Source organism: Papio anubis, chromosome 7, assembly GCF_008728515.1.
Source record: "Papio anubis isolate 15944 chromosome 7, Panubis1.0, whole genome shotgun sequence".
Classification (NCBI taxonomy): domain Eukaryota; kingdom Metazoa; phylum Chordata; class Mammalia; order Primates; family Cercopithecidae; genus Papio; species Papio anubis.
This window is the reverse complement of record NC_044982.1, coordinates 134,642,600-134,664,480: the sequence shown is the minus strand read 5'-3', so window position 1 is coordinate 134,664,480 and position 21,881 is coordinate 134,642,600. Positions and strand designations below refer to the sequence as shown.

Here is a 21,881-nt window from a genome sequence, read left to right as displayed (position 1 = left end):
AACAGGACAAGCTCAAAGTGCAGTGTCATGGCCAAATGTCTGCTTTCAATGGAATGGACATAGGTGCCTCTTAGAGACCTGCCTTGCAGGAATGATTACAATATTTATCAAGTAAATGACAGCTTATGTACTTTGTCATGTGCTTTTTTTTTTTCAATCTTACAATAACTCTATGGTAGAGGTAATGTTATTCTCTTTTCATAGATAAGGAGACTGAACCAAGCAGTTAAGCAATTTACTCTTGGTTACAAAGTTAAGTGACAGAATTGCAGCTCAAACCTAGGTCTGTATGGCTGACTCCAAATCCCATGAACTGATGGCGTGACATATTTTAAAAGAGAAAAAAAATCTGTCAAATGTCAGGATTATGCTGATTAAATTCAGGACTCAAAAAAAAAAAAAAGGTGGGGGATACTGGCATCTTCTACATTATTATTTTCTGGATGATCATAATACAACTGAACAGAAGATCTGTAAGGTTAAGTAACTTGCCTAGGGCTGCTCAGCTAATAAATGGAACCAGCAGGATTGGAAACTAAAGTTTCTTCGACTCCATAACCTATGCACTTCTCACTCTACTGAGGATCCTGAATAGCTTTCTTCTCTAGAGTCAACACTGGTCAGTGGGCCGTGGCTGCCTGGAGTTCTGTGCTGAAATGGATCAGGAGCCACTGCAGAGCTCCATGGGAAAGAAGCCTGGGATAAATTAGCCATGCTGCTTGTTCGCCATCCCTGTGCTAGACTGCTCCCAAAACCCACTGCCCTTTGACCCCTGGGAGTGCATCGGTACTTAATTATCACAAGCCTTGTTATGCTTCTCAATATGCAAGGCACACACATGAATACCACATTCTACTAAGCCTTCTTTGTATTTGCATGCTCTAAGGACACCTTATCTATTCTATTAGCAAGCAGCAGGTTTGGACGTTGGTAATATTTCTACTTAGGCTCTAATTCTAAGTAAGGAGACATCTAAATGGCTAAAGCAGACATGGACTACAATTATTCTTAGCATAATTTCACTTCACTTAAAACCACTTATTAAATGGCTCACTATTTTGTGAAAGTGGGAGTATACCAGGACGATAAAAAGGGAACTAGATTGAAATTAGGATTATCAGGCCCAGGTTCCAACTTGACCCCCCCACCAGTTCTACACCTCTGGGCTAATCACTCAAAGGCATGGGTTTTGGGGTCAGACCTTAATTTGATTTCTGGCCCTGACATTTACAAGTGCTACAATTACCTTATGCAATGTTTTGTATTTCCTAAAGCTTCAGTTTTCTCATATTTAATGTGTGAATAATAATGACTTCCTCATTGGGTTGTTATGAAATTTATGGAGATGTTGCATGCTAACTGCTTAGAATAGTTCTTATAACATTGAGGTCCCTAGTAAATGCAGCTGTCGTCATTATTCCTTGTCATTTCCTCATCTATAAAAGTTGGTTACAATGCAAACCTCCTGATCCTTCATAAAGTTCACTGACAAGTTCAGGCTTTACAACAACATAAAATTTCTTTTATTGTGTATCTCACCTCAAGGTGTATCCCATCTGTTAAGAAATGGAACCCCCCCAAAAAAAAGGAAAAGTAAGAGATAACACATAATAAACATTTATAAAACAAATGAGGAGTAATACATGGATATGGGGAAAATGGAATAAATCAAATAATTAGGACTGAAAAGTTTAGTTAAAATGTGGATTTTGGAGGAAGAAAAAGGCATGCCTTGCCACAGAGCACATAAAATAGGGTCATAGACTCATAGATTGGAAATTCTGCTCAGGTTTAGAAGAACTGATATTCAGTTCTAACTCTGATGCTCCCTAACTTTTTAATTTTTCTCAAGATTTTTAGAATTTCTCATTCTGTAAAATGGGAAAAATAATAACATTGGCCTTTCTGAGGGCTGAGAGGATACAATTAGATCATACATACAAATAGATTTTTGTTGCATTTAGTTTATGGTATAAGGAAAGACCAAAGCTAGAACAGGGCAAGCGAGCCACATAGGGTATAGCATTTAAGGAGACACACAATGAAGGAGTATGCCTCTTTTGACTTGCACCCTTGTCTTCTCACTTGCCTTAACTTCATCCTGGACCTGGGAAGAAAAGACAGCAAACAGGTCTCTCCACTGGAGTAACAATGTTCATATAAATAAAGAGACATGAGAACATGTGACAAATCCAACTAATAATGGATCATAAAGCACAAGGCAATGAGTTTGGGGCCGATGAGACAGCGGAGCTACTGCAGGTTTTGGAGAAGGGGTGTGGCATGTGGTTTCATAGTTTGATCATAGAATGCAGCGGTTCAACTGGATTCTGGAACATAGGCCAGTTGGATCTATGGAAGAGGTCAGTATTGTTCTATTTTATTATGGATTTGGGAGGAAAATAAAATTACATATATAATTGTATGACAACTACTAAAATTATAAATTATGAATTAATTAAATTAATAAAGAATTGATAATGCATGCCCTCTTACTGTGATTTATAGATGGTTGTGGTGGAGATTGCCAGGTGTCTCATGCCAGCCAAAGAAACATTTGCTATCTGCCATCTGTACAAATTGACTACTAAAAAAGGAAGCAGCATTTGGATAAGCTGGTACTTTCAGCACAGTAACTCTTGAAACACGGAACTTCTTGGATGTACATTTTGAGGAAAGTTGATCTGGAGCCTATGGAGTGTCATTGGAGCTGGGTGTTCACAAAGCTAATGGAAAACATATTAATTTTGTTCTATGGAGGGTTGGAAAAGAGCTTCTAGGGTCATGGTGGGTCAGAAACCTAGGAATTCATTTTGGACTGTAATGGAAAAGTTTTATCCATTACATCTAAACTTATCATTTAATAATGGCTGCCAGGAACACTGTCAAATGAAGGATTCTGAGCCCTCAGCCAGGCTCTGCAGGTAAGGGCCACCATTGATTAGCAATGTCTCTTACAAGAGCGGCAGAAATGAGAGGTGGGACGTGTGTCTGATCTGGTTCAATTATTTGATTTTCCTGTTGTTAAAGCCAAGGCTCTAGGAGGGGAAAAGTTACTCAGAGCAACACAGGTCAATTAATAAGTGAAGAATCAAACTCAAGTTCTCCAACCCACTGTAATTTGTTCACAATCCACTTCTCAATAAACCACAGCACATTTTTATTTATGGCATTTATTAAGGCCTGTCTTCCCCTTCTTTCAAAAGCCACATTCTAACTAAACTTTTTGCTTCTAATTATTTCTTTTATTCCAAAATTTTTTACATTCCTGTGTATCACTCATTTGTTTTACAAATATCTATTGTGTGTCATCTCTTACTCGTTACTCATTTTAAAATTTTGTATCTGAGATTATCTTTGCTTCACAGTTTAGTCCACAGTGGAAGATTCTGATGACAGAGTAATGCTTTTATTCAAGATACTTTATTCTAGCTGAAACCACATCTTTTCTGTGCTAGTCTATCAGAAATGCAGCATAATGGGAGTCTTTGCTGAATATGAAGCAGATTCCTAGAAAACAAGTGGGCATTGATTTATTTTTATTGATGTGCTTTTACTAACTGATAGGAAGTGTTCTTTGAACACCTCTCTTCCTACCATTCCACTCCAATAAGCCACTGAGTTTGATCATTTCCAACACATGGTCCATGCCGCTGTCTAGAGGGCTGAGAGCCTCTCCAGCCACAGTGCTAAGTGGGCCAACAGCCACCCAAGTCTCCTCAATTCAGATGTGGCCTTTTCCTGATGTGGGACTTACATCCTGACCTGATATAACCTTTCAGTTTGGGACTATGAGCTGGGATATGGATACTTTGGACAACTCTTGGTCTTCAAAAAAAGAGAAAACTAGGAGTAAACCTTCAGATGAACTATGCATATATCCAGTGTACAAGAGAAAGTAGGTTTTTTAGGGGGGAAAGAAAGGTTATAAAATAAAGGGAGAAAAATCAACTCTTTTTTCTCTTTGAGTCCAGATGTTTTTGATGTCATTGAGCATCAGGCATTGTCTAGAGTCTCCAAATTTTATGTCACGTTCTCTGTGGAAATTGCAGCACACAGGCACACGATGTTTTGAAGGTGAGTGGGAAAAGGCACTGGGACATTGCTTTTGGGACCAGAGTACCTCCTTTGGGCTAGAAAGAGCCCACTGGGCCTTTTTAGTCTCAATTTACCATGGAAATATTGGAGAACTGTGATGTTAAGTTCTAATAAAACTCTGGGGAAAAGTTGTACAAATTCTTTTTGAATGATGTTCTCACACACCAAAAAGGGCTTCTTAGGGCTTATTTCTGCCTACTTTTTGTTTGTTTCTTTTGTTTGTTCATTTCTAAATCAATACAGCATCCAATTCTCTACCAATTAGAATAAAAGAAAAAATATACTTCACCCGTAATACTGCTGTCCTAACACAACCATAACATTCTGGTGTATTTGTTTTTGGTGTATTTTGCTGAGGATGCATTTTTCCATAGCTATAACTTTATTATTATTATTTTACTTAAATCCACAAAGTGTTTGTCTATATCTTTGGTGTTATTTCTCTTTTCTAAAACGATTGTCTTTAGTAGCTTCATAATATGTATATGCCACAGTTTATCTTTTTAAATTAATTATTGCTAGAGAGTAGGTTCTTTCCAATTCTTAATAATACTTCTATGAACATCTTTGTGCATGCCACATTTATCATATCTGTGAGAGTCCTTAGCTTAGGTTTCTTTGGTCCCTAGCTTGAATTTCTTTTTTCTACTGCTCGTTCTCATTTGTATTCCGAAACAAGCAGCATTCTTTTGCAAATGGTTGAATTATTGAAAATATTTGATATTTTGCCAAGATTCTGTCTGCTGTTTCCTCAGTAATGACCTTGGCCTAAATGAATGCCATTTTGGTTTCCCACATTTACATGTGGGGGCCAACTTTCCTACAAAGAGAAGGACAGTACTTAGATCTTCTTTGAAGGGCTCCAATGACACTGTAGGTACACCACTGTGCTGTTGGCCCCAGCAGGGACATGACTGAGAGGCCTGCCTGAAATAAAAATGGCACTTTTATGGCTATGGATGTGTTTGTCCAAAAAACATTTAATCACTGTGAAGGTTTTTTTTCCCTTGTCTGTAGTAAGCAGCATTTTGTAACTGTAGAGTTCTGCTAATGCACACTTCTGCCGGGAAGCTTCCCAGGGTGGGGCACAAAAGATGCTAAGTGGCAGGGGGGAGACGGGGAGAAAGCCATTAACACTCCAGCAGCGAGGTCAGATCTGATGTTTCCTTTTGTTTGCAGGATCCAAATTAAGAAGCTGCTTCTGTACTTTCCCTGTTGCCTCCCACCTAAACACACTCTAGGGTCATCTCAGTCTGGTCACATCTTTTGACAATTAGCCACCCATTAACAGGGTGATTGAAAAGGAGCCAGAGTGGTTTACACATAAAGTGCTTACTCTTTTCCAGGAAGAACGCATATCTCTACAGTTTCATTAATGCTTTGGCCGATTAGTCCCCACAAGAAAATAAAATACTTACACTCTAGAAAGCACGAGCAAAGGGAAGAAAGTGAGGTGGAAGGAGGAAAATTAAAGAGCGAAAATAACCCTTAGAGATCTTTCTTTTCTTTTCTTCTTTTTGCAAACATGCTTTAAAGGGGGGGTGGGGATGGGGGGGTGTTATCTTCCTTCTATCTTTTTCTACCTTTAAAGCCAGTATTACCAGCCATTTTACTTGTACTTTACTATTATTATCTGGGTGATGGCTGTGACATGTTGATCATATATGGCAGTGAGAAAATTGATTTCCCTCAACAGAAATGCTTCCAATTTTCCCAGGGCCATAATTTTATGTCCACAACAAAATAAAAGGGTCATTTTCCTTAAGATGAGGGGAATTGAAATCTTTGATAAAAGCTATGGTAAATGCTGTACTTTTGAATTGTGGAAACGGCAGTTTTCACAAACATCTGGCCTGTCTGATTTGGGGGTGTGGGTTGGGGGCAGAGGAGAGAGGTTTGAAGGCAAAGAATTGTTGTTATTTTTCTTTAAAGAGTTGAATTTGCTTTAAGAAAGCTCTGTAAGTCCGCAGCTTCACTCTAAGTGTTCATATTCCCATTAAAGGGAAGCTATAGGCTGCTGCTTTGGCTTACCTGCCAACAAGCAAGAGCACTAAAAAAAAAGCCACAGTCACATGGACTGAGCCTTCTCAAAGAATGAACACCTGTGCAGGCCTTCAGTACATAGTGAGCCTGCCACAGAATGCATTGATAACCTCACAGATGTTGCTTTGCAAGCCAAAGACATTTCATACCAAAGAAGGAGGTAGGAGGATTGAGGCAAGGGACAAACAGACTTTGTATGAGTACAAGAAGAATAAAAACAGAGGCTGTCTTCTGAGGCCTAATTGCTGCTTTGTTTGGTTAGCAGGCTTTACCCAATCTGATGGAAACTGATTTCCAAGTAGCTGATGAAGCAACGTTTACCAACAAATATTTAGAATTAGAGACCTTTGCTTCACCCTGAATCCACACGCAAGGTTAAACCCAGTTTTCTAGCCAAATAGCCGAGTGTTTTATTCAACCTCTGATTCACCAGTGGAAATATTTTTATATCATGACTGCAGTTGCAGTTACGGATGCATGAGAGAAGATAAAACAATTTCTTGCTTTTAAATAGTAATTTTCCCTGAGCTAAAAGTAATCTGCGATCTTATACATTTTTCATGTAGTCTAAAATAAACAAATGCAACTTTTGTAATCAGAAAAAGTAATTTTATTAGGATTATTTACGAATATGAGTAATGAATATTCATTTGTTAGAAAGGAAAAGTTACAATCCATTAGAAATTTGGAAGTACATTCTCCTGGGAAAAATTTAACTCAAAAAGTACTGAAATTACAAGAAAAAACACAGCAATCTAAGGAAAATAGTCTGGATGCTTCTTGCTTTTTTTTTCTTCTTGAATATTCTCCTTCTAACTCTACCAAAGTAAAATCTGAAATTACTAGTATTTACACACTGCAGCAGTTGTTTTTTGTATTTTCATGCTTCCACTGATCTTCATGAGTTCTTGTTGATAAAGTACTCGAAAACGAAATGTAAGCAAAGAGGTTATATGTCTTATTTTCAAAAGCACAGGTTAAAACAGGAGTCAGTAAACTGTGGGCAATGGGCCAAATCCAGCTGCCACCTGTTTCACTATGACCCTGCCAGTGAAAAATGTTTTTTACATTTTTAAATCACAGAAAAAAAATTCGAAAGAATAATACTGTTTCGTGACATGTAAAAATTATATGAAAATCAAATTGCAGTGCAGTCCATAGCAAAAATTGATTGGAATACGGTTGCACACATTCATTTACATATTGCCTGTGGCTGCTTTGATACAATAATGGCAGATTTGAGTAGCTGCAACAGGCCACATGACCCACAAAGCCTAAAGTATTTACTATCTGGTCATTAACTTACCTTCTCCTTTACCTACAGAAATAGCTTATTAGATGATTATGCCACATCACTTTGTGTGGATGAGTCATCACATAAACACACCAATACATTTCACTTTCTATATAGGCATGAACTTTACCTTCTGACATGAATAAAGTTTATTGGTAGGTGTAATGTCATCAAAAAATATCTTGCCTTTCCGACTCACAATTTGGATGAAGTTGAAATGTAGCTTTTATATCTGTGGTACAAATAATGTTTCAATGTCACTGAAGAGTCAGTCTTGAAAAGTGAGGCATTTTCAAGGAGACCCTTCAAATAATAGAAATTTTTAAAGCACTTAGAAAAATGTCTGTGCCCAGAAGAAATCTAAGTGCTCACATTTTGGCAGCTCAGAGCATTTATGATGCAGTGCATGTAATAGGGGAAGAAAACTCACTTTGTTTCTTGGGAGCTGTGCTCTTTGAATGTCCAGTTCTTTTCAGTGCAGTTTAGATGACAGCAATTATAAATGGCTTTGGCCTAGCAAGGGTGAGTGACAAGCCGTAAGTGACTGATGCTCATTTGAATCCATTGCCCCGCCTCTTCAATGTGAAAAGGTCCCTGCATTTAGAATAGTAACGATGAATTAGAGTAACTTGCCTGCCTCATTAACATGTGGTCTGATCTAGGTAAATCAATTTGGAGGATGTCAGCGTATCTAATCCTTCCCAAGGGTGAATTGTGGCTTTTTCCAATTTGTTGACCTTACAGCTATGCCCAAAAGAGTTTCCTTATTTCATCTCCAGCCTATGTTGGATACTGAGTGTGCCTAGGCTGAACCTGGAACGTGACTGAATCCCTTTGCAATTTATTCTGGCAAACACAGTGGATTAGTGCATGTTGGAATACCAAGGAAGATGTGGGTTTTTGTTCAGGAAATTCCCCACACCACACTGAAAACACCCATCCTTAGAGTAGCAGTGCTGCTCTTTGCTGTTATAGAATCAGCCTCCTTGTGTGAATTGCACTTCTTAAGGGTCAGCATCTGAGAAATTGCAGAGCGTGGCTATGTCTTCAGGACAGAAAGATTTGCAACTAAACTGTAATTTGGGGGGTCAAATGGATTTTTCAGGATTGCTGCAATGTCCTGAATTTGGTTCAGTGAGTATGTGATTTGCATGGGCGACCACATCTCAAAATCATTCAGAGTATCATGCACATCTATTCAGCTTCAGCTTCCACTTGAGGATGAATATATAATGCCTTCAATAACCAGTAGAAGGTGGTGCTCTTGAAACTCCTACTCCCTTGGCTGCTCTGTGTTTTGAGTGGTGAAGGAAAAGGGATAGCATATGGCAGGTATGCCAGGTGAAGCTTACTGGGGAAGCAGCAGCCAGCCATTAAGGATATGTCGATAGGAACTTTGTTACAAACTCTTGAAGGATTTTAAGCAGAGAAGCAACACAATCACCATGTCTTTCCAATGATCAACCTAAACCTGATAAGAATTGGGTTTGGTGGGTATGAGAGGACTCACTGGAGAAAGAACAATTAGAGATCATCAGTAATCCAGAGGAAAGATCATTTAATCTGGGAATGGTGGGACTGGAGAGAAATGGACAGATTTTACAGATAGTTAGAAGGTAAACTCAAGAACACATAGCAATTGTTTGGGTGATAAATTGAGAGGCAGAGGTAAGGATTAAAGACAGTGTCCAGATTTCTGCCTTGGGCACATTTTTGGATGGTACTGTCATTTACTGAGCTAGGCATCAGGAGAGGAAGAACAGGTGTTTCCTTTGGGATGGGATGTGGTGAAGTTAGATAATGCAATCTGGTTATTTTTGTTTTTAACTTTTTTGTCTTTAATGTTTTAACCCAATCATTTCTAGAATATTTGAATGTAGGATTTTTCAGAGATAGAGAAATTCTAAGTGATAAAATAGCCCTGAGTGTGCCCTTGGGAATTAATGGCTGGAGTGGAGAGGAGGCAAAGGCTACTGCAGTGTAAGAGATCAAGAAATGCAATGACTAGGACAAAGCATTCTTAAGAATTCTCAAATCTCCCAAAATGACAGCAGGGCTTGGCACAGTGATCCAATTAAGTGATCCAGGTTTAAAATCCTCAATAAATAAGAGGGGAGTTACCATGAGGCTATGAGAGTGACAAGAAATCAAGAGTGATATGGCCAAATATCATGAGTGGTCTATAAGGAGCCACAAGGGGAGAAGTGTGATGTTTTGGAAGCAGTACATTTTTGTGAGTCAGATACTTGGGATGTAAGAAAAATAAAGGCATCTTCTTGAGGGACTTTCAAGGATATTCAAGGTGTTCTCAGGAACGAGCATATTACAGCTAAAGCCAGCACTTAGGAGAAGCATTTGGTGGAGAGTTTGAGAATACAGGGGAGTTTGTGTGCAACTTAAGAGAAAGCCTAGAACACTCAGTGGGAAGTTTTGCAGAGAAGAGGATCAGTGGGAGTTTAGTGCAACAGAGGGAGCACAGAGCAGCCCAGCAGTGAGAGTCTAGGGGGAGACTGATGAACAGAAAGTGAATTTTAGGCAATAAGGGGTGAGAAATGGTTGATTTAGGGGATTTTCAGATTCATATAGCTGCTGTAACAAATCACCACAAACTTACAGGCTTAAAACAACACAAATTTATTATCTTACAGTTCTAGAGGTTAGAAGTCCAAAACCGGGACTTAGGAGGCTAACATCAATGTGCCGAGAGGACTACATCTTCCTCCTGGAAGCTCTAGGGGACAATCAGCTTCATGCCTTTTCCAGATTCTACAGGCTGCCCTCATTTTGGGATTTGTAGCCCCCTTCTAGCAATGGATCCCTCCAAATTCTGCTTCCATCATCACATCTCCTTCTCTGACCTTCTTGCCTCCCACTTTCCTTTATAAAGACACCTGTGCTTACTACATTGGCCCCACCTGGTTAATCTGGGACATTCTCCCATCTCAACACCTTTAACTTACATCTGTGAAGTTCTTTTGCCATGTAACCTAGCACATTCACAGGCTATGGGATGAGGATATGAATATCTTTTAGGGGTCATTAGTCTGCCTACCACAGGGGCCACAAAATGTCCTAGTAGAGGAGAGAGTAGAGCTGGAAGTGGCAGCAGAATTGACCATATCCTGGAATATTGTGCTTCCAGCAGAGTTCTGAGGCAGATTGGATGAAAGCGTCATGTAGATTTTAGATTCTCACTACCAATCAGTTAACAACAATGGCCTTCAGAAGTTATCAGGAGGGAACTGAGACAATGAAGATTCAAGCTGCTAGTAGCCACTGGGAGGTCACATCAGTCTCCTTAGAAAACAGTAAAAATGGGCCGGGCGCGGTGGCTCACGCCTGTAATCCCAGCACTTTGGGAGGCCGAGGCGGGCGGATCACAAGGTCAGGAGATCGAGACTACGGTGAAACCCCGTCTCTACTAAAAATACAAAAAATTAGCTGGGCGCGGTTGTGGACGCCTGTAGTCCCAGCTACTCGGGAGGCTGAGGCAGGAGAATGGCGTGAACCCGGGAGGCGGAGCTTGTAGTAAGCCGAGATCGCGCCACCGCACTCCAGCCTGGGCGACAGAGCCAGACTCCGTCTCAAAAAAAAAAAAAAGAGTAAAAATGGGATTCATTCGTCTCATTTAGTCATTCTTTTAACAAATCTTTATTTAGTCTATAGCTACGGTGGCCTTGAGAACAAAAATAAGAGCAGTTAAAACACTTTGGCTAGTTGGGGAAAGGATAAGGCAGGAACAAAGAATGGAGTCAGAAGTGATCTGGAGCCTGCTTAGGCTAATGGCAGTGTATCTTTGAATCATCCCTTACATCTTGCCAGCCATTAAATCCCATATTTATTCCTTGAGAAGTTCTTGCAAGTACATTACTTTCTCCTTGTTTCGCCTGCTACCACATTAGTCCACATCCATCTATACTTTACACCTTTAAAAAAAAAAAAAAAAAAAAAAAAAAAACAGAAAAATGTATTTTGGAGAAAATGATGGATTAGATTTAGTATATGCTGACCTTTTAAAAAGGCAGAATAAGGGATACAGGACTGAGCTGGTGAGGTAGATTCAAAAGTCATCCTTATAATTGTAGTATTGAAACCCATGACAGGCTAAATACCCGTATAGTGAGATTTTGGAGAAATAAGAGCTGATAGTCAAGGACTGAGGACCTAGAAGAAGAAAAAGAATCGAGGAAATCGAGGAGAACAGGAGAGAGAAGCATGGGGGAATCAATTATTTATTGGGGAAAGTTTCATCAAAAGATTCAAATGAATGGTCTTCAGGGTTAAGAGCTACAAAGAGAGGAGACAGAGACTAAAGGCTAAATGACTGGATTCGGCCAGAAGGAGGTCATTAGAAACCTTGAAGAAAATTGCTATGGCATATAATTAAGCATCATAGGCAATACAAAACTTTAGTTTTCTTGAAGATGGTGGTATTAGTTTCCCATAGTCCACACTCTTAAAGCTGTTCGTATGATATGGCAAGTTGTTGGAAGCCATGGACCTTCCAGTCTAGGTGAGCTACAAGAAGAATTTTCGACCTGTCTTCCCATTAGTCAAAAAGCCTAATGGCTTGCAGAGGAGATAAATTTTAAATATAAGGAAGAAGAAAACAAATGGAAGCAATTAGACCTAGGTTTTGGTTTTAAGTTGAGAGAGGAAATGTAGAAGGATATTTTGGCCTTCGGTTTGTTGTGCAAACGAGCAGCAATGCTGATTCCAGTATAATATTTAGCCTCTTAGGAGGTAACTCATGATAGCATCCTTAGTGCTGTGCTAGGAGGTTGAGGAGGACGAGTGTCATAATGGTGAGACTCAGAAACCTGGTTTTGCTCTGCTCAATTTGACACTTGGATCAAGAAATTTTACCCATAATCTGACATCTCTGGGTGAGAATGTGTTGAGTTCCTGATCTCATTTGATGTTTCCCCCAGTTTTTGCTCGTTAAAGAAGATGAGCATGAAGGAGATATTAAGGACACTTTCTGAATCAAAAGCCCCATCACTGTCTTTGGCATCAGTGAGCAGGGCGGATATGAAGCCTGTAGGGCTAGCACAAGGCAGAGAGAACAGTCATATTAACTGAGAAGCCTGATTTCCAGGCAGATGAGCCTTGGATAAGAAAATCGTGGCTCACTGGATGGAAAGATGCACGGAAGTTCCCAGAAAAGATTTTGATACATTAGTAAAGATAACCAGGCAACTGGAAAGTGTGGTTTACACGGGCTAGCCTGTCCAAGTTGGATGATATCCTTGAATGGACAAATACTTAGGTGTTACCAGGATACAGACAGAGAACAGTACTGAGTGAATGGGGCATGAAAAAGGACTATTCCATCTTATAAAATATAAATCCACTCCAGAACACGTTACTTCCTAATTGAACACCAACTGATCTGTAACAATGCAGTGGGGAGGAGGGGAAAGCTTTAATTTTACAGGAGCAAGAGTTGCATTCATACAATGGTGAAATCATAAATTTAGAAATGTAAATTGTTACTTTGGAAAAAAAATAATGTCCACACATACCTATTTCTTTCACCCATTCTCTTTCCCATCATCTCCAGCTTTCTCCATAGTATCTCTCATAAAAAGCAGTACTGCATTGTGGTTAAGCACTTTTGCATGGTTTCAGAATCCATCTTTTTTTCCTTAACTATTTAGTTTTGTCACATTGACACAAGTTACCCAAGCTCTCTAAGCCTAAGGTTATTCATCTATCAAATGACACTAATAGTACTGTCTCCTTCAAAAGTGGTTGTGAGGACTAAATGAAATAATGTAGGTAAAGTACTTAGCACAGGGCATAGAATACAATTGTTGTTCAATAAATAATAATAATAATTTTACTGGCTAATTATTTATTATAATAAGAATCATTTATTAGCTAACATCACAATGCAATAGAAAGAAAATTGAACCAGAGAATGAGTGAACGTATGCTCTATTTTAAAATAAATCACTCCCCAAATCATAAAAACCCTAGAGGAAAACCTAGGCAATACCATTCAGGACATAGATATGGGCAAAGATTTTTTGATGAAATCGCCAAAAGCAACTGCAACAAAAGCTAAAATTGACAAATGGGATCTAATTAAACTAAAGAGCTTCTGCACAGCAAAAGAAACTATCATCAGAACTAACAGGCAACCTACAGAATGGGAGAAAATTTTGCAGTCTACCCATCTGACAAAGGTCTAATATCCAGAATTTACAGGGAACTTAAACAAATTTACGAGAAAAAAAACCCCATCAAAAAGTGGGTAAAGGATATGAACAGACACTTTTCAAAAGAAGACATTTAGGTGGCCAACAAATATATGAAAAATAGCTCAACATCACTGATCATTAAAGAAATGCAAATCAAAACCACAATGAGATACCATCTCATGCCAGTCAGAATGGCGATTATTAAAATGTCAAGAAACAACAGATGCTGGTGAAGCTGTGGAGAAACAGGAATGCTTTTACACTGTTGGTGGGACTATAAATTAGTTCAACCATTGTGGAAGACAGTGTGGCTATTCCTCAAGGATCTAGAACCAGAAATACCATTTGATCCAGCAATCACATTACTGGGTATATACCCAAATATAAGTCATTCTACTATAAAGATACATGCACAAGTATGTTCATTGCAGCACTATTCACAATAGCAAAGACATGGAGCCAACCCAAATGCCCATCACTGATAGACTGGATAAAGAAAATATAGCACATATATACCATGGAATATTATGCAGCTGCAAAAAGGGATGAGATCATGTCCTATGCAGGGACACAGATGTGTCTGGAAACCATCATCCTCAGCAAACTAACACAGGAACAGAAAATCAAACACTGCATGTTCTCACTCACAAACAGGAATTGAGCAATGAGAACCCATGGACACAGGGAGGGCAGCAACACATATGGGGACCCATTGTGGGCTGGGGGGCAAGGGAAGAGAGAGCATCAGGACAAATACCTAATGCATGTGGGGCTTAAAGCCTAGCTTATGGGTAGATAGGTGCAGCAAACCACAGTGGTTCATATATACCTATGTAACAAACCTAGAGGTTCTACACATGTATTCTGGAACTTAAAATTTAAAAAAAAAAAAAAAGAATAGCAAAAATAAATAAATCACTTCTAACCTTTTGACCTCTGTCTTTGAAACACGAATAACTATCTATATTAACATATTCTCCTAGATTTATTCTGTGAATGAATAGAATTATGAATATTTGCACTTTGTAAAAGATATGTAAGTATAAGATAGGGAAAATAAATAAAAATGTACTGCTACAGTTCTATTTCTGCTTTCCACAACTTGCATAAAGGCAAGTAAATATGATATTTAGTTAGTTGAGACTTAATCTGGCTGCTATCATTTATCTAGCAGAAACATAATGGTTATTTTTCAGCTGGAGATTTTCAAACCAGTTGAATGTGTCTATCTTAAGTCAGTCTTTGGTTTTAAAAAAGTCTTGAAGCTGCATTTTATTTAATTGACTATTGATAATATAATAAAGCTCAATGGATATTTTTAAAAACCTACTATGTACTATGCATAATCTAGAAGTAAATGTTAGAAATGAAGAGTTAGGACCCTTGAATTGTACCTCTTGTAATAATTTGCAGTGACATTGACCTTATAATGTATGTGTTTCCATCGAGTCATCTATTAAAAGACTATTATGATACTTATCTACTATGCAAAGGAATTATAAATTGGTTTGAATGTTAAGCTTCACTCAGGAAAAACACTGTCTAAGCAAAAGCCTCACCATTGTGTCATTCCTGCATTTGGTGCCATGGTTAATAGATGCAAAGTACAAACCACTGAATTATGCATTTGCCAGTACATTTCTGCCCCAGAGCAAGGTACCGTTGGAAGCCAGCCCAGTGGAGGGCAGCAGAAAAAATGCCTGGTTTTGAAAAACTGATGACAAGAAGACATGATAAGAGATGGCCAGCAGGTTTAAAGAGGCACACTGTGAGGCTGTGTCCACTAACACAGCCCCTGTCACTGGTCCAAGGCCAATATTGTAACCAAATTGATTGACTCAGAATGTTAAGCAAGAGTCTCACAGGAAATGGACACAGACAAGCCCCTTCATGGAAAGATGGTTTGACCAAAGGTAAGCAATCCATGTATGGGACAGAGCACAAGAGAGGGTTCAGTTTTGTTTACAAAACTCTCTGCTGCATGAATGTGAGTCCTGACACAATAAACAACATTGACACATCACTTTGTGGCTTATAAAGCCCTCACACATGCACACAGTCCCATCTCCCTCTTATTGGTCCAAAGGTTCATGGATTTTTGTATCTGTCTACATTCTGGGTCAGCAGAGTGTAGAAGAGAAGAACAGCCTCTTTTCTTCTTAGGCTGCAGGTTCACCCTGGCTTAAAGTCAATATAAACTTCTATATGAGCTTCCACCTTTCTTGCCAGCCTGAAATGTCCAGGGTCATGGCCGTCTGCTCTTGTTAGCAGACAAGGTCACAGTATTCAGACACAGGCTATCCTAGGGCTGCATCCTTAGCACCTTCAATTTATCCGTATGTCCTTTTTTAGCCTGGACTTTTTCTTATATGCCACAGGCCTATACAATTCAGCTCCCTAAAATCTTCAGAGTACCTGGGTTCCACTGTTGTTTCTATAGCCTCATAGAATCTGAGAGATGCAAGAGACCTTGAAGGTCATTTAGTCGAAATTTCTGTTCATATTAGGAATCCCCTCTGCAACCCTCCTGACTGCTAGTCATTCAGCCTCACTGTGAATGACCCCAGTAGAAAGGAGTTCACTGTTTTGCAAGGCAGTCCATTCTAGCAGATTGCATTTTCCTAAATGACTACAATATTTTCCATCCCTCTTGCTCTTCTTATACAATGTGACTTTGAGGCTTTCTCATTGAGAGTAGAGCTTAGGGCTTCTCCACTTGTATCCTGACAGAGCTTAGGAAGGCTTCAACCAATGGAGTGCAGCAGAGTGATGCTGTGTATCTTCTGAAGCCAGCTCATAAAAAGACCACAGCTTCCAGCTGGCTCACTCTTTAGAATGTTTGTTCTAGGGAAGCTGGCCATTGTGCTGTAAGGAAGCCCAAATAAACTACACAAAGAGAACATACGGAAGGGTTCCACCTAGAGAAAAACTGGGACTCCTAGCCAAGATCCAGCACCAGTTATAGACATGCAAGTAAGGGATACTTCAGATGCTTCCAGCTCCCAGCCTGGAAGCTGCCCTATCTGACAACAAGTGGAGCAGACATGGGCTATCCGTGTGGATCCTCGTCTCTGTAGTTCACAGGGCTTCATATCAAAAAGACCAGTGTTCCAGGATCTGAAGCCAAGGGTCCTCCATGTCATCAGGACCTGATTTAGATGATGAGATCCTGGACTTCAAGCTGATGGCTCATTGGGATGAGACTTGGGGCCTTGAAGTGAAGGCATGTATGTATTTAGCACATGGGAGGGATTTGAATTGCTGTAGCCAGAAGGCAAATTATAGCAGATTGTATTTTCTTGAATGCAACCATATCGCCTTTCCATCCTACAATGTGAAATAGAGGCTTCTGCTACTGAGAGGTGAGGTCTATGTTCTCTCCCCTTGAATCTGGGCAGCCGCTTGTGAATCAACTGATAGATTAAGGCAAAAGAGATGCTATGTGACTTCCAAGACTAGACGTTTTTGGGATGCTTACTCTACTCCAAGAAAGCCTACCATCATGTTGTGAGGAAGTTGAATCACCAGGTGGAGAGAACACATGGGAGGCCCCCATGGAGAAGAACCGAGGCCTCAGCCAATGTCTTGCACCAGCCACCAGACCTGTGAATAAAGGAGCCTCCAGATGATTCAAGATGCCCCTGCTGATGCCACATGGTGCAGAGATAAGCTATCTACCTCAAGCTTAGTCCAAACTGTCATTTATAAGCAAATACATGCTGTTAGTGTTTTGAGTCACTAAATTTCGGGGCAACTTGTTATGCAACATTAAATCACAAGAACAGAAATAAATTCCTGCATGGGAGATCAGAGCCCCACAGTAGGAACAGAGACCTATTGTATTAGAGTAAAGCCCTGTATTGGAGCAGAACCCTTCATTGTGCTAAAACTCTGTATGAGGGATAGAGTCCTGCATCAGGGGTTGGAGGTCAGTATTACAGGAGAACCCTGTAACGAGGACGTAGCCTTATATGAAGGTAAAACCCTGTATCAAGAGACAGCAATGCAGAATTGCAGTCAATTGTGTATTCCTGGTAGGTAGGCCTTGGACAGGATGTGTAAATGTCTCAGGATCTTAGACACTGAAAAACTGAGATCATAAACTTATTCATCTAGAGGAAAACACTGGATAATAGGTTAGCTCCTGCTCTAGACTTTATGATTCTGAACAGCCATTTATGCATCCAGATACTCATTGTGACTTGCCATTGTGATCAAAAGTGGGGTGTATTTCCGAACTGAAAGCCTTCACTCAGGAGGAGAAAAGTCCTTATCACTTGCATTTTTGTATCTTCTAAATCATTCCCTTACCAATCCTCACCAATCCCTGTTCATATCTAGATCTTTCCCTGAGGCTATTTCTGTAGGATCAGAGCAAATGTGATTCTTGCAGTACCTACAAACAAGATAGGGGGTTGTGTGTGTATTTTCCTGTCAAAATAAAGTACTGTCAAAGAGCAAGATTTATACTTCTTCTTTGCAATTAGTTTCTGGGTTGCCAAAAGCACCCTAACTTTCCAGAATTCCTTTTTGTGTGTGTGTGTGTGTGTGTGGTTTTTGGTTTTGTTTTTGTTTTTGGAGACAGAGTCTTGCCCAGTCACCCAGGCTGGAGTGCAATGGCACAATCTTGGCTCACTGCAACCTCCGCCTCACAGGCTCAAGTGATTCTCCTGCCTCAGCCTCCTGAGTAGCTGGGAATTACAGGTGCACGCCACCACACCCGGCTATTTTTTTTTTTTTTTTTTGGTATCTTTACAGAAATGGGATTTTATCATGTTGGCCGGGCTGGTCTTGAGCTCCTGACCTTGTGATCCACCCGCCTTAACCTCCCAAAGTGCTGGGATTGCAGGCATGAGCCATCACGCCTGGCCCAGAATTCTTGCAAATAATATCCTTTGCCAGCAGCAACCTTCTTCCAAGCACAAAGCAATATTCTCAACAAACTAATTTTCCATCTGGAGATTTAAAGTGTGATGTTGTTTCACTTCAAATCTCTGTTATGCAGTAATACGAAGACAAGGGATTGGCTAAGTGGTTTGTCAAAAATACAACAGAGAATCACCCCCTACAACCTCAAATATAGCCCAGTGATCTAAATTGTGAAGCAAAACTACCAAACATCATAGAAATACTGGACTCTAGAAAGTTCTTTCGCTGTTGTTCCTGAATAAGGGGTTTAGATAAAGATGTGGATTATCATATACTGAACTTACTTTTCAAATAAAAGAAATCCCACTTTCCTGGGCCATGTGGCTTCAGATTTGCACATGAAGGTGGCACTCAGATTCCAGATGAAAAGGGGCTCTTGGGGCCTTCTCCTCCTCCCCTCGACCCAAATCTCCTTTCAGTTTCTCCCACTTTTTGCACACCCTTAACCTTCTTCCCAAAGACAGATCTTTAAGATGCTTTTTCCCCCCCTAAATTGATCATTTTGATGTCAGGTCATTTTGAAACCAGTGATTAGTGAATATGATAAATTACCAGTAGCAGGTTTGCTTTAGTGGGTTTGAAGTTTTGATGCATTAGTTATTTCCACCCAGGAAAATTGTAACTCTGAACAACAGCAACTTGTACATCTCCAGATAGAAAACTGGTTTGTTAAGGATATTGTTCTGTGTTTGGAAATGGAGGTTCTTCATATTGACAAGATCTAAAAGTCACCTGCTATCTTTTAAAATATTTCCAAACGTGTTCTCCTTAATCTGTCTTATTGTGCCCAGAGGTATTTCTCAGAGTTTAAATCAGGTTGATTTTACCAATTTTGTGTCTCATAAAAATTTCAAGACATAGGGACAGAAGAGTCTATCCTTTTGTTAGAGGTGTGTGCATGACACAGGATTATCTCTTAGAGGTGTGCTTTGGAATTGGCAGGTCGTCTGTCTCTTTGTCCTCATCTATTTTTTCCTCCCTCTGAAAGGGCCTTTTAAACAATGGAGTTCACAAACTGCACCTAAAGCAAATGCCTAGATGTTTATATTCCTAGGTGGTTGTTTATACAAATTTGTTTAGTGTTTGTGATTATGGGTGTCGCTCTCTGAGATGTGAGGGGCTGAGGCAGGCTTGTTTACATGAATTCCTCTCTGGGAATGCACATGGATTCACATTCGAAGCAGCAGGAGGATTTCCAGGGGAGAGAATTTCAGGACAGTGTACAGAATCGGAGCCGGGGGGTCATGACCTTGCCTATTGATCCAGTCTCTCTAATTTCCACAGCTTGCTGAGGCTTGTTCTTCCAGCCTGCTGGTGTACATTAGAGCAGAAATCCATAACATGGCCATGTTCATCCAAGCACAGGAAGAAACTAAATTAAATGTTAAAAAACAATCTGAGGCTAGAGTTGGAGACAATTCATCATGATCCTAGATGCCAGGCAGGTGGGATGACCAAGGATTCCTCAGCCAATAGCCCCCCAAACAGAATATGGAAGGGCCTTGGTGCCTCATTTGTCAGGTACACAGCAGAGAGTCTGAAAATGCACCAAGGTCAGCTCTTTTGGCTGCAACATATTTTTCTCAAAAATGAGATATTACACATCTGAAAAGTGTAACTGAAGTAAATTAGCAGAAAGTATTGGGAGAAATAAATGGGATTCCTTAGGAAAAGCATATTTGGAGTAGCGTTTGGCAAATTCTCCAAGGCAGCGATGCTCCTGCTCTGGTCTTGGCATTTTCGTGCCACTGTATTATTCTGGGGCTGGTTGCTTAGATTTATATTGGAGGAAGGAGAACGTTTTGCCAGAGTCATGACTTTTCTTCTGGGTGACAGAGGTTCAGGACAATAAAACCTTTGCACCCCAAAATGAAGTCCATGTGTTAAAACAAAAGGTGCCAGACACTCTGATGTTCTAAAGCATCTCTGGATATTCACCCCAAGTAGGCAGAGAAGGCAGCACTTCCTAAGGCGTGTTGGATGGTGCCAAAAGTGCCCTTTTCTGCCTCTTCAGTTGATCTCATTTATATTGAACATGGGGCTCATGCCATTTATTTGCCATTTACTTATTGATTGATCTAAAATGTTTAACCTGAAGAAGGCATCACAAATGGCAGGTTGTTCTGCTGGGAGTTGCCTCAAATGCTGGGATGCATTCCTCAAAATGCCTTTTGCATTATCCAGGTAAAATCTTATTCAAATGAGCAGGGCCGCAGCACAGGAATGCCTCGTTTAGAGAAACTAGCCTCTGTATGGGTGGGGCCTGCACCAACGATGACTTCGAAGTTGATGGGATTGTATTAAACAATAGCAACTGCAACATAACCCTAGAACAGATTCAGACAGCCCTTGCACAGGGAGCACTCCACCTACCTGCAAAGGAAGAACAAAAAATGGTTCTGCAATTGGACTTCACACTAAAGTTCTCTTTGTATGCTAACATCTCACTCGGCTATAACAAGAGTTTTTTTTTTTTTTTTTTTAAGGGGAAGGCCACAGGGAGAAAAAGAGAAATAAAGAGATGCATGAACCTGTTAATCAATTCAGATTGAACTATAATGTGAGAGCTGAAGGAAGCAGAGAGGAAACTGAGGCTCCAGGACAATGAAGAACTCACCCTCAGACACACTAGTCCAGACAGAACTCACCATTTTCTGTAGGTCCGTGGTTCAGAGCACGTGCTGTGCATTCGAAAGTCTGTGTTTTGTGACCTGTCTCTATTACTTACTACCTGCGTGGACCTTGGACAAGTTAATTTCGCTACTGTGTTGCAGTTTTTTCATCAGTGAACTGGGGATAATAATAGTATTCTAATAGTGTTGTGAGAATTGAATGAGATAATGTATCCACAAACCTTCTATCCGAGCCTTGTACACGGTAAACACTCAACAGATAACATTGTTATTCTGTGCTGCCTTTCCCTGTGAAGGCATGGAGCCCAGCATACCTTTTATTTATGTGTCCGTTTTAAGTAAACACAACCATACAGCAAAGTATTCAGATCATACGTGTATAGTGTGATAAATTTTCCCAAAGTGTGCAAAATCACACGGTCTCCACCCAGATAAAGAAACAGAACTGTACCAGAACACCAGAAACCCTTCTTGCCTCCCTCCCAGTCATAATCCCCCCAATAAATGGAGCTATTAATCGAATTTCTTTCATAGTGTATCAATTTTACCTGTTTTTCAACTTTATATGAATGGAATCATGCCATATTTACTCTTTTGTATCTGATTCTTTTTCTTTTGAAGTACTATGTTTGTGAGATCCATTACTTGTAACAGCAATTTATTAATTATCATTGCTGA

The 21,881-nt window shown here is 39.9% G+C and overlaps 1 long non-coding RNA gene across 1 annotated transcript in view; it reads left to right on the top strand.

Moving 5' to 3' along the window:
• The window catches only part of LOC116275829, an 80,483-nt gene extending 58,881 nt beyond the window's left edge, over positions 1 to 21,602 (top strand). The window contains exon 3 of the long non-coding RNA XR_004185152.1: positions 21,057 to 21,602. This is a non-coding gene — a long non-coding RNA (uncharacterized LOC116275829). The remainder of the gene's footprint in view (positions 1 to 21,056) is intronic.
• Positions 21,603 to 21,881: the final 279 nt, after the last annotated feature.